Source organism: Myripristis murdjan, chromosome 10, assembly GCF_902150065.1.
Source record: "Myripristis murdjan chromosome 10, fMyrMur1.1, whole genome shotgun sequence".
NCBI lineage: Eukaryota > Metazoa > Chordata > Actinopteri > Holocentriformes > Holocentridae > Myripristis > Myripristis murdjan.
In genome coordinates this window covers 3,252,662-3,264,398 of record NC_043989.1, presented here as the reverse complement: position 1 = coordinate 3,264,398, position 11,737 = coordinate 3,252,662, and positions in this window count along the sequence as shown.

Here is an 11,737-nt window from a genome sequence, read left to right as displayed (position 1 = left end):
ACCCCACACACATCCGTCGCTGCACTTATCCAGCCTCAGACAGCTGCTGGCTCGAAAGCTAAACGGATTATCCAACAACAGAGCACCTCTCCCTCTCTCTCTCTCTCTTTCTCTCTCTCTCTCTCTCTCTCCCTCTCTCTCTCTAGCCGTGGGTCCTCGGAGGTGGAGGGGCCCTATTGAGCGGGGCCCGGGCTCTCCACTAGCCAGGCTCTTTATTGAGGCGTCTATGGGGCTTTATGCTGCCAGTGCTCGGCCTTGCCCTCGCCGTCATCAATCATCCCCGGCTCCAGGGCTGCTATCACGGCCCAGACAGGCGGCCAATCACAGCCTTCCAGGAAGCTCTATAGGAGATGGAGAGAGAGAGAAGGGGGACAAGGAGAGAAGGGGAGAAAAGAGAGAATCACTCTGTTTTCCGTGGCTGCCAGTCTCACTCTGATTTGACTGACATCTCCTCTACCTACTGAGATTAACAAGGACCGGTCTATACCGTGTTTCATTTGATCATGTACAGAGAGTCTGTCATGAGAAGCACACATGACCAAGTTAAACACAATAAACATAATATAATAACAATAATCAGAGTTGTAGCAGAAATTTTGTCAGCAACAGCGAGCAATGGTAAATTTTACTAGATAAGTTGAATGTAACAGGCCAAAGAGAAATATTGTAGTGATAAAACATATTACAAATTTTAATAAAGTCACTTTAAACCCAATGAGTGCACACAGTAAAAGTTCTTATAGAATATTATAGACATATTTTTGTAAACAAACCATAGATGTGATATTACTACCCTATAAACTGCATTAATTAATGTCTTATGCTCATATAGAAATATTAAAGTGACACCATAAAACATGCAGTCGTAATAAAATCACTCACTAATGAATGACATGATACACTAGAAGCTGCAGTCAGACTGGGAGAGGAGTGTTATGAGCCCACAGTGAGGAGAGAGAGACGACAACACAACCAAAACAAGGACAGGGGTAATTTTAGGGAGAGAAAAATGTTTGGCAAAAGCTCACTTTCCTCTTTTTCATCAAGCCTCAACAGTATGTCGAATTCCTACTCTGGGCTTAACTTTTTTAATAACGATTTTTTTTTTTCTTTGCCCCATCTCTCTCCGCAGCCCTGAGCTCTCATCCTGCTCCAGGAGGAATAGGCGGAATCTGATTATAGTCCTATTTTACAGCAGACGCCGGGGCGCAATAAAGGGAGAGAGCACGGAAACGGGACTCGGCCCATCAATTAGATCTCTATTAGCAGCCAATGCAGACCTCACCTCAGGAAACGCCGGGGCCCTGAAATTAAACAATTCTTCAAGCCCGACAAGGCCTACTCAAGCCTATACCGTACACTTTGTGTGAGCAGGGGCGGTTGTGTGTGTGTGTGTGTGTGTGTGTGTGTGTGTGTGTGTGAGGGGGGTATTTGCCTTACAAAAAACGCTATGGTAACCCTAAATGTTAGAATATTGTTTTCAAAAACTAACAAGAAAATTCTGAAGTGTGTTCTCTAGGAGTATTATAGGGGGAAAAAACTCAAGTATGTCACTATAAATTCACTTCTGAGTATTGATCCCACCTGCACACCTGCATATAAATATCGTAGTTGTGGAACCATAGGGAAAAAAGTCAAAGTACAATAAGGTCACTAATTGAGCACGGACACATTATAGGCGCTACTGGGATATTATAGTGATATGTGTATAAATATAGGCCTATACCGTACACAAGTGCACTAAACTCACCATTGATTCCACAAAAACACAGAGCCTCTACAGTAATATTATTGTAGATTATATTTCAAGCACTGAGTTTTTGGTTTGTGTTGCTTCTATCCGGCGCCATTAATCTCCAACTGTTGACCCGCTGACCTCAGGCGGGACAAAATGTCAATATTGGATAATTAGCCGCAGAAATAAAGCTATTTAGAAAGGACACCTTGAGAGGCGTCAGCTAAGCCTAATTGCTTTTAGAGAATTGAATGTTTTGCTTTGCAATCACACGAGTTTCTTTTCTTTTCTTTTTTTTTTATTGTAGCCTAGATCAGCTGCATGCAACAAGAGCCGCAAAGCCCCACAATCAGCTAATTAGGTTTATACGGTCCTGTATTTGTAGATGCACGATGCTATTTCAGTGTAAACAGGCATTTATGGGTGAGGGACGTGCGGGGATACTGGATAACCTTTCTGCAGTCCCGTGCAGGCCACAGTCTCCTATATATTTATGGGTCCATAATCTGGTTTGCTACACTCTGTAACCCAGTGAGAAGGACCAATATTACTGGAATGATATCTGACACCAGCAGCTGACCCACATGCCTGCCTGCCTGCGCTGTTCTGACGTTTGTTCTTTGTTTTCCATCAGAATAATCTTTGTCTATTGAATTCTGATAATGTCTAATATATTTCAGTTAATAGTGGCTATAAGAATAAAAAGTCAGGTCATCAATTGTGCAGAATTACAGACTCTTTATCAGTCAAAGCATGCCCAGTCAAAGACTTTAGGGTTATATTATGATGTTTGTTCACATAAATGACCGCAAAACTTTTTCTTTCATTTTTTAAAAAGAGGGAATTGGTTTGGAGAAAATGCGATTGCTCCTATAATGTTTCCAGGCAATTCATTTCTGGCATCATTTGATGAAGGACCACGAGTCCTCTTAACAATCTTCGCCTGCTTCTCAGTATACCGTGGCACGTATTTCTCTATTTGTTCAATCAAAGGATGGCCATTTATCATCGAGAGGGACAGCTTCGTATTTTCTACCTAGCCTGCTCGGTTCCAGAACCAAATTCAGCATTTTTATGGAAAACTGCAGTCATTTTGATTGATGAAATCCAAAGATGTCTAAAACAATCCGGGGGATCCCCAACTGTGGCGCACCGGCGGGGTGCTCCAGTGTTGTCATTGTTCCTTAGAAAGAAAGGAGCGCGTCCGGAGAACACCAGGGAAAAATCACGATTTCAGTTCAAAAGGGCTAGAAAAAGGCAGCATTTCTTTACAGGCAGTGGGAAAGTTGAGGAAAACCTTTTCCACTTGCAGACGAAAACAATACTTGCTTGGTTTTTTCCCTCTGGATGCATTCAGCTATATGGGCATGGGCTCATAGAAAACAGGCCACAATAATGAATTGATTATTTTTACTGTGAGGGTTGATGTTATTTGTGTGTGTTCTCGCCTATCCTGTGTCAGCCCCGGCCAGCTGAATGGCTGCTTCAACACACACACACACACACACACACACACACACACACACACACACACACACACACATACACCCCTAAATTAATCCGATTTGCTAAGCATACACCTCATAGCTGCGATTTTATAACCTGAAGAAAGTAAAATAACTATTGCTTAAATAGCTATATCAGTGCAGGATTACACCTCGGTTTTATTTCCCTGCTTGTCTTGTTTGGGATGATTCATGATGGCACGAGAAATGTCACCTGTCTGGGCTAATTGGAGCCTTCTGTTATTAATACCAGGAGTGTGGCTCCCCTTTGCACCCGCGGAAATAGGGCCTATATTACTTAATACAGCGTCACCCAAAGGGAGTTTCAATAAATCTCCCTTTAACGGCGTTTTCCCTCAAAACTCCTCCAGGCGAGTGGAGGCCGTGTCAAGATTGCGATTGTGTGCCAGTGCTTAGGACCAGCTGCTCCCAGGACAGACAAGCCCTTGTCAATTAGGCGGTGACAAGCAGGTCCTCCAGTTGCCTGCAGGCGCTCCACCAGCCAGCAGTGTACAGTCCCCGCAATTAGTATCAATTTCTGTCGAGACCTCCTTGGAACACACAGACACAGGCCGCGGCTAAATGGCCAAACATTGTCCAAATAACACCGTGAGCCACAGATGACTCACAGTGACGCGGGGCCAGTGTTAACCAGAGGAGAGGAAATGTTTGAACGCCTGAGCTCCAAAATTATAGGAACGCAATAGCCTCCTCGACTCTGATTGGTCAGTCGGTCATTCTGCGGCCGGTTAATTGACCGCTAAATTGCAGACCGGGCATGCGGCTAATTGGCTGTTTCTACAGGCGACCGATTTTGGCTATTATGTGCCTCTAGTTTCCCGAGGTCCTCATGCTAGGCCGGTAATATGCCAAATAACATCTTTACAAATCAATATCCCCCCTGTCAATGTATTATTTTGAAGATGAAAGATTCAATACTGCATTGCTTAATCTGCATATAACAACACCTTTAGCGTCTTATAGGCCAGCTTATAGAAAAATCAACTTGGGGTTTAGTCGATTTTTGATAGGGACCGGCTACCTGTATGTTGCTCCTTACTTAATGAATTCTGTTTGGACAAACCTGCATGCACACCTGAGCGCCTGACTGAAACGCTGTTCAGATACAAACAGGCCAAGCCACAGTTTTGGTGTAGCAAGCAACCAAGCTGTTGGCAATTTTTCAAGAGCTGTTGGTCTAGTGCTTGGTGGAGGAATTAATTATAAGCCTATCTGTTTATTAAAATTAAACATTAATGCGCTATAACCGAATCACTTCTCACACCGACGGGCTTGTGCTGCTTAACGGTAACTTTGCGGGTTGAGAAGTCACATTGTTTGTTCCATGTATTTATTTTAATGAAAAACCAAAGATTTTTAAACAGTTCAAACAGAGATTTACAGAGATTCACATTTGGGGTAATTTTGGAACAGTTAGATTATATGAGCCGTTGTTTATACGAATGAATTAAACGGAAACCAGAGGCTCACTGCTCATATCAAACCAGTATGAGAGAGTAAATAAATGTCAGGCCAGCACTGTCACAATGCTGACAAGCTATAGAGGGATTGCTCACCAAGCGCCTTTGTAACTGGTGTCACCGCTAGCAGCTGGTGGTGGCATTCCCGGGCCTGGACGCTGCCCTTTGGCCCCTGGGGGGGCCGGACTCCGGACAGGGCGGTCCAGCCGTCTCCACAGCGCCCTGATAGCTCGGGTCAGCGGGGCCAAGTTTCCTGCAGGACGGGCAAAGTCGTGGAACAAAACCCCCAAAGCTCACCAGGCCAGTGGGACCATTAGTATGAGCGTTTGTTTAACTAATTAGCAAGCTGGGCAGCCAGAGGGAGGCTTGTAGGCTACATGGGAGAGATGGACATTCCCTCAGTCTGGCTTTACATGGTGCAACTGACCCGCAACTGCAGCTCCAGCTTGGCCATGTTGCTATAGGCTGAGTGGGTCCAAACTTGATGCTTTGCCTTTTCAGTGTACCATGTAACCCATCTCTGCAGCCACAAATAAACACATCAGGCATGTATTCAAGAATAATGTTTGCTATCCTAATGGTTTATCGTATTGACCACATAATAATGTCCTGTCAGTCATCCGTCATGCTCCCCAGAAATCTAGTTAGAAATGTTAGAAGTAAATAACAGTAGATGCAAGGACCTTGCCATTTAGGGTTCAGTGAATGACGCCCCTGGGCTTTGGGGAACAATAAGGGGGATTATTTTTTTTGCAGAAGATGGCCCACTGGGTTAAAAGTACAGGATGGGGACAGAGCAGCGCACTGAAGTTCAAGAACAGTGCAAACAGCACATGCCAAGCAAAGGAGACACAAAGCATTCAGCTGTGGCAGAGCCGAAGGAGTCCGCAGGGAGGGGGGTCCCGCGTTAAATATGGGAAAGTTTGGGGAACAGGGTCGACAGGTCAAGAAAAGTCAACAAGAGAGCAGTCTTGATGACAGAAGGAATTTAATATCAAAAATACATAAATCTCCAAGTGAGGGCAGGCGCATAATGGGCACAATAGAGGCGAGTGTTAGAGTCAACACAGATTTGTTGTTGGCCACAAAATGGATCGGGCCAAGTTGTTAACATTTAACACAAAACCTTGGCACTAGAATAGAAGTTAGAGTAGAATAGAGGGGGGATTCCTGTGTGGAGCAGGGCAGTCATGTCCTGGAGGGAGACAGCTCGTCTTTAGGCAGGGATCTGGCGCCGACGGACACATTTTTTGCTTTTGCGCACTATTTTATGAAATCAAATTCATTTTAATGCCCCTTTAAGGACCCGCATCTTAGAGTGAAATGCAATAATTCACCAAAAAAGCTTCCTGCTCAATACATTGTTTGGCTTTGATTTGCGATGGGAAGGCGACACTCGGTTCGCCTTTGCGTTTTTACGCACGAATTGTACCCATGCGCATCACTGGATAGCCTGTCCCCCACGGATGCAACGAGAGGTAACCACCTCAGCTGAATTTATCCACCTTCATCAGGTACATAACATAACACAAATCTCAATAACATATTTTATTTTGTGCACCATAGCAAATAGTACCAAATTGATGCAAGTTGTTTGCCACATGATGCTCGTCAACTGGAGGTCATGGTTTACAACCCTTTTTTTTTATCGCTATATCATCGATATCCCTCATCAGGTACAAGCTAGAGGTTAATATTCCCATCCTGTTGGAAATAAGCCCACATTTGTGTCTGCGTCCCCTCTGCCCGCTGCGCCACACTGGATGCAGCGCTGAGAACTCTGCCTGACCTTCGCCCTCGCCCCTGCGAAGCCCTGCAAGTTCCCCGGCAGTCGCAAACAACTCTGAATTCCATAATTCTTCGCGAAAAGGCACTATTAGGGGAAAAATCCTTCCTTTTTGACAATTTAATAGTGCAAACTAATCATCTGGGTGACACGGGCCATTCATCTCCTTACAGGCAGACAAAGACAAGGCCTCTTCCATAGGTTCGTCTGGATCCTGCAGTCAGACCATGCAGGCTCTATTTTGAGATCAAGTGCACAATAAAAGCATTGTGACTGCTTAATGGCTATGTTTGTGAAGCCACCCAAAACCCAGAGTATTAAGTGCATTTTTTCCCAAAGAATGAAAAATAACGTGGACTACAGCCCACAGAACAGAGAACAAACCGGTTTCCATACGAGGCAAACTAGAACAAAACTTTGTTTAGATGCTTCATGCAATCAAAACGTGAAACAAGAGAAAGGGATGAAGCTGGGTGCCACAAAATTGCTTAAACCCCCCAAGTTATGAATTCGTTTCTGAATCAATTTAGCGGTTCCAGGCATTTTCCAAACATCCTCTTGCGGGAGTAACAAGACAGGGAAATTGATCCGGTGAGACCTCACCTCTCAGTGCGCCTCAATAAAAGAGACATCAGCCTCTCCCGACGACTGTATAATTTTTAATATATATGCAATAAATGTTCAATTTGTTTCCTGAAATGACGGGAAATAATAACGTCAAATTTTAAAGCCATCCATTACAGCCAAGCGATGCTCATGCATACGCGCTTTTAACGCACACAATGCTTTGATTAATTCACATTTTGATTGTGTTTGATGAAGCAATAACATTACAGCGCTGCATGGGCTCGACTTTGGACCAGTTGGACCAATTCCCCCTCTACAAAAAGCAGATATGATGGTGGCTGCATGCGATTTGACTTCTTAAAAAATCATATCAATATTTAATTCATGCCGTTATACGGACAATATTCATGGTTTTGACATCCGGTTGACCTTGAAGGTGAGTCGTGCATAAAATAGGGAATAGTTTTATTCAGATTATCCAAATTAGAGAATTTATAGAAATTACTATGCCTCTTCTAATCACAGTCTTCACTGTTTTCCCAGTAAAGTGCAGCTAAACAATTTAATACTATATCAGCAACCACAAAATGCTCTATATATCTGGGAACATAATGCCATCAAATGGGTTTTTGGTTTGAAATCAACCGAGATCCTCTGACCAAAATACATCCACTCCTCTGTATAAATAATTCAGGTTACAATTACATGCTCAAAATATCAATATTTCCAGTATAATTCAAATGGCAAATGTGTAATTTAGGAATGAGTCTAGATAAAAATGTCATTTCAAGATGTCCCTGATAGACTTTGGCAGACTCTTAATTTAATTCCCCTTTTAATCCTATCACAGCATCACACACACCCTTATGGAGAACTACAATAGCAATGTAATAATAATAAATACATTTTTCACCAATAAAACTATGTCCCTATGGAAGTTCACTGTGATGTTGCAGGAGGTAAAACAACACTGTGAGGTCAGTCCCTCAGCAAATCTCTATAAGAACATTATGGGCATAGTATTAATATTTTAGTTAGGTTATTGTGCATGATTATGATCAGAAGCACACAGTGCAGGTACAGAGAGGCCAGCATCTCAGATCACTAGGTCTTGACACAAAGTGCATTAAGTTGGCTGATCTTTCTCAAACCATTTGATTAATTCACCCCCCATTCAAGCCAAAGGGAGCAAGGAGTGGAGGGACGTGACCAATGACATAATGGCTTCTGTCAAACAGCCTTGCAAAACGCCCAGACCATTTGTGGTGACAATCCTGACGCCATCAGTTCCATTATAAGCCTCCATTCAAGGCAGAAACAAACATGGGCTCACCGTTAAAAAGGGGAAAAAGCCGACTTTCTTGTGCATCCCATTTACTTTCTTTGTCAGTCTTTTTTTTTTTTTTTTTTTTGGCTGCAGGCTTGTGGCGGGCATCAGATGCCTTGCAGCCTTTGCAGCTCATGAGCCAGCAGTTAGGCTGATCATGATGAGCCATGTTTTAATCCAAATAAAAGTTCTGCTGAATATCCATAGAAACTGAAATGAAAACTGTTTAAAAAAAAAAAAAAAAAACAGACCTTTTCCACATGATCAGGGGAGAAACAAAAACCTGCTCATCTGTGACAAGACATTCAAAATGTGAAAAGAAAATTCCTTTGTTCCATAAGGTGTACACTAGATAGCAACCACGGGTGGATAAAAGATCGATACAGCATAGCATTGTGATATTTTGTGGGGCAATACTATATCAATACATGGACTCCAAGTATCAATATTGTATTGGCAAGGATTGATGCAACATTTGCAACAGGTTTTTATGATAGTTTTCCTTTGGGGGACGTAAATTGCAGTTGAAAAAAGGCAATAAACCGCAATACATGTTATTGCAATAATAAGCATATTGCAAAATATTTAAAATCGCAATACCATTATATCGTGAATCACATATTGTGATAATATCGTATCATGGGGCTTCTTGTGATTCCCACCCCTGATAGTGACCATGTTATGATTTTACTAATTCCACTGCAGAGCATGCATGAAACAAATTCCCCTTCACCTGAAACTGAATAATCGGTTCTACTCAATCAAAACCACGATTTCACTGAAGGTTTCTCTGTTGCAGAAGGCGAGCATGCAAAGACAGGAGTCTGCAGCTAGAAGTTCACACAACAGGGATGTTGAGAGGTTTATGCAAAAAGATTTTCACAGACCTTGAAGTTACTCTGGAGCAGACTAAAGACCATAATGCGGAGGAGGAAGAAGAATCCTGGCACCATCAGACTCTATAATAGTTTAGGCTCTTCCCTGCAGGATGGATGATGTGCATGCAGAGGCCGAGGCCAAGAGGAACAGGCACTTCATGCACAGAGCAACCATGGATCAAACAACCTGCATCAGTCTGCATCGTGCAAGAGGACACCGTCTCCTGAAACCATGAGGGACTTTCTCTCACAGCTTGCACTTAGTTACTTTCAAAGACACTGAAGAAGCTGTGAGCATGTGAAACATCTGCTGGCAGCATTAGGCCTGCAGAGAATATTCTACTTTTGGGAAGTTTGTCCCTCAGGGTGGCAGGACATGAGGGACTCCTGACCATCCAGTCCCATCTTCATAATGCAAGAAGACAAAGTCATCCTCCAAGACCACAAGATCTGATGAAACTATGCAAGAATTTTGGGGGTTTTGTACTCTTGGCATGTGGTGGCACCATCATATAACAGGATTTTCTATCCTCACTGGGGAAAAGAATGGTTTGAGATCAAGATATTTCTGAGGGGGGGGGGGGGGGGGGGGGGAATCTGCTGCCATTTACAAAATATTAAAAAAAAAAAAAAAGTTAAAGTGAAAGATTGCTAAGAAAAATGATGGAGATCAGAGTCAGAAACAGAAACTCCAACCAGCAGAAAACCTGAACTGACCCACAGAGAAATAGGACTGGACTAAGAAAACACTTTCCAAAATCCAGATGGCCAAAAGACTAAAGCAAAAGGTGCTTCTGTATTTAGTATGTATTATTAGTATTAGTATGTATTAGTAGTATGTATTAAGTTTTCCTATTTAAATATTTTGTCAGAGATGAGCAGGCCTGCAGTTTTTCCTTGATGCTGTCAGATAATGTTCTTCCACTTTAATCCTTAAAACAATAGAGATTATAAGCTGGTGCAGCATTTTGGTGTCTCCTGCAGGCCTGAAGGGGCTTGTGTCCTGTGTGAGTAGAAAAGCCCCTCTCACACCGGCCAACAAAGAGATAAAAGGCAGACAGGCCTGTTGATAACTCGCTTTATTGTTTCTTTAACCAGTTTGAGGGAAATTAACCGTGTCCTTCTTTTCCTCCCTATCAAACCCGCTCTTTTTTCCAGTCGTCTTCCTCGCTTGTCCCGATTTTCCTCCCATTCCACACCCTGTTTGTTTTGGCAGAACAGAGCCTCTCTCTCTCTCTCTCTCTCTCTCTCTCTCTCTCTCTCTCTCTCTCTCTCTCCCTCCATTACAAGCGCATTCATTTTGAGCAGACGATGGTTTATTTCTTTTAGCGGGATTTCACTTTGTTCTGTCAGCCGCTTTCATGACTCTTTTTTTTTTTTTTTTTAACTGTTGATGCTGCAGAAGTTTTGAAAGAGAAAAAGGTTAAAGGTGGGAAAACAGCCAAATGGAAAATAACGGCAAGCAAAATATCGGTTGAAGAATCCCGTTATTATTAATCCATATTATTATCATTAGTATTAGTAGCCGTAGTAGTAGTAGTAGTATTGTTGTTATTATTAATAACAATATTATGAACACGCGTATTATGAATAATAATAATAATAATAATAATAACAACAACAACAACAATAATAATAATACTTATTATTATTACTGATGCTACTACTACCATTACTGTCATTATTACTGCTGCCATATTATCGTATTAGTAGCCTATTATTAGTAGTGGCCGACTGTAACCCAGGAATCGTAATAATAATTATTATTACTATTATAATGAAAGGTGTAGCCGACCCATTTGTAGCGCATTTTTCATCTTAAATCGCAGTAAACCACATTCATCATAGGTTATTTCATTGCTTTAATTAGAATATTAAAATTTGATTTAATGTCATTTTGTGTCGCTAAATTATAAAATAGACTAATCTGCTATTATTTTTGAAAATATATATATAAATAAATAAAAATAGATGTAAAAAATAGAGCATTTTTGTTTGTTTGTTTGTTTGTTTGCCCAGTCCCCCTCAGTCCAGCTGTAATAGCAGTGGAAGGAAAAGAAAAACTTCTCCTGTCGAACTTGACCGACGCCGCTGCACAGAGATGGAAATCACCATATTTCGTTGCTCAGTTACAAAACAGCCCTGTGTAAAAATATAATTTGTTGCCTTTTATTCTCAGTAGTTGAGTTTTAATTTTGAAAAAAAAAAAAGTGATTTTATTTATCTAACAAAACATCTTCATAATGTTGGTTGCCTGTTAATATTCCCCTTGGGATTTGCACCGTGGCTCTGCTGCTCACATCAGACAGGTTTTGTAGTCAAGTCGCTCTGCGGTGGTTTCTATTTTGAATCTGCATTCTGTTTCGTTTATAGTTTTGCTGTGATATTTGTACAGTAATCTTATAAAACTGATCATAAAATCACCACCGTTCACTTTGGGAAAGGCTCGCCCTGCCGC